The following is a 2,500-nucleotide window of genomic DNA, read 5'->3' on the forward strand; positions in this document are numbered from 1 at the left end:
GCGTTGTCTGCTCCGTATGCCACAATTCTATTATACATCAGACCGGCATTTTGAAGACAACTTCTTAAATTGTTTGCAATCCACACTTATGTTTCGTCTGCATTCTCAAAGAATCCTATGATAGACATGCAGGTTTCTTTATCTTTATTAAAATAGCGGACGGCAACTGGGAATAATTTTGTGTTCCCTTTATTAGAAGCACCTGTCGCTATTGAGAACGAGGTAGATCCAATGTCTTGCACAGGCAGTTTTAATGAATGAGGCGCTCATACATTCACTACCAAAGCCTCTGCTTTTGTCCTTCCACTGTGAATTTTGGAAACTAACTTGGAAGCGGTGAAAATGGAGCGGTACAACTTATTTCCACAAAATTATTTACGCGGCTGCTTGCTAGCCATTCACCTCTTTAGATGTCAGTTGCTCTGCTGCTTGTGGTTGCGCACCAAGAAAGTTGTTCAAAGATTAAACATAAATCAAATATATTGTCTTGACAATTATATTACTATACTTTGAAGCTTTATTTGTACAGGACACTTAACAGAAGATAGAAAATTGCTGTAAGCGGACTTTTGCTGTCCGGTCAATGCTTCTGACCGGAGACTGTACAGATTGGTACTGAGGCAAATTGGTCACGAAGTTAATAAAACACTTAATTTAAATCAGCCAATGACTTGTTATTAATTATCGTAGCACTATGTCTGTTTGTTAATAGTGAGTTGGTGACTGGCATGGTGACGTGAAGGGAGAGGTTCTTCACTCTGATTCAATCATCGCAGTGAAATGCTTTTGAAGTTGCTTATAGGCATTTTAGATACAGAATGATTTCTTAAAAGTACATCAATCTATTATAACCAGCCCTTAACAAAGCATTCAAACAAATAATTTGAAACCTTATAAAAGAGCAGTATAACAAAGGTCAAGTGAATGTTCTAATTTCAGCCGCGGCAGATTTGATTGGATTTGCATTAAACCTGCAGGTGCTGCTTACCAAACGCGCGCGCGCGCGCGCGTGTGAGAGAGAGAGAGAGAGAGAGAGAGAGATTTTTATTCACTTTAATATTTATAAAACTAGAATTAAACTTCATGCATGTATTTTAATATCAGTTTTGAACTGGCTCTTGATGTGTGTGTTGGTGTCCCTGTTTTGGAGGTTTCTGTGGAGGGTGAACTGGATCAGCACCAGCATACACCCTCCAACAAGTATCGGGACAGAGTAACACAAGATTGTCTTACCCATTTCACCCCACTAGACTGGGTTAGTGTGGGGGGCGCGGTCCACAGCGGATTAATGCACGAGACCAGCCTTTCTCTGGTCTTTCTTTGCCTTTTCTCTCATCCTTCTCTGGTGCATGGGTTGCAATCTAGTGGCAGTGGATTAATATCAATGCACTAGATTAGCATTTAATCTCTATACAACCCAGGGTAATTAATACATTATATCATTTTTGGTTTGCTATTAGTGACACACTTAAAATCTGTCATGTAGCAATTGTATTCAACGAAAGTGCAATTCAACGCATTACAATTTTGTATCAGCAAATCATTTATACATCTAAATGCTTTTTTTTTTAATATTGGTGAAACTAAGATTACTTTTAATTGCATTTACAAAACTCAGTTGGAACCTGTTGAAAGTGTCTATGTAAGAACCCGATCTGACTGTAATCAAGACACATACTCAGTCCGGAGACAATTATTATGAAATAAAAAAGTGATACCTCGTGTTTTACCCGCAGCTCAACAATCCCTGGGGCAACAAACTCGAGAGGGTCTCGTTAGCTGTCCAATGGTCGTTTGTAATGAGGTCTTTGCACAGTATTGATTTGCATGCTGGGTTGGGCGTGACAGTGCGATCTCATTAATGTTCAGGTTAACACAGCAGCACCTTTATATCGAGCAAGAAGGACACAGAGACAGACAGCAGCTGCTCCACTCATTAATAATCGGTAAGCACAAGTTTTTTTTTTTTTTTTTTTTTTTTTTTTTTTTTTCATAAAAAAAATGATACATGTAGAAAAACAAAAGTGATATTTATAATTATGCTGACAGCCTAATGTTTCCAGAAATGTTTAACCATTTGTAAAATTCTAATAAATAAAATGAATTAGATAAAAAATAAAATACCAAAATAACGTAGATTACTCGCAGCTCTAGTGTGCAAAGGATTTAGACAGCCTTTATTTTCCCAAAGAATATAGTTGATTTGCTAACTGTTAATTACAGTACATTTACTAAATTACTGCAGAATAAACTATTAAACAATTCTACATATCTATATACCCACAAATAAATTACTCTTCAATCCCACCCTAAGAATAAGCTCAAGTAAATTCTCATCAAGAAACAGGTTACAATTCATCGTTGAAATGTATGCAAAGTAAATAAGAAATGCATATTTTTAAATTGAATAAAGAAAACAATTGCCATGTCACACACACACACACACACACACACACACACACACACACACACACACACACACCACCCACCCACCCACGCG

At 37.2% G+C, this 2,500-nt stretch overlaps 1 long non-coding RNA gene across 1 annotated transcript in view; it reads left to right on the plus strand.

The window, feature by feature from the left end:
• Positions 1-1,876: 1,876 nt before the first annotated feature.
• LOC121298762 overlaps positions 1,877-2,500 on the plus strand; it is a 6,533-nt gene continuing 5,909 nt past the window's right edge. The window contains exon 1 of the long non-coding RNA XR_005947320.1: positions 1,877-1,946. This is a non-coding gene — a long non-coding RNA (uncharacterized LOC121298762). The remainder of the gene's footprint in view (positions 1,947-2,500) is intronic.

The sequence above is a fragment of the Polyodon spathula genome, chromosome 24, assembly GCF_017654505.1.
Source record: "Polyodon spathula isolate WHYD16114869_AA chromosome 24, ASM1765450v1, whole genome shotgun sequence".
Lineage (NCBI taxonomy): Eukaryota > Metazoa > Chordata > Actinopteri > Acipenseriformes > Polyodontidae > Polyodon > Polyodon spathula.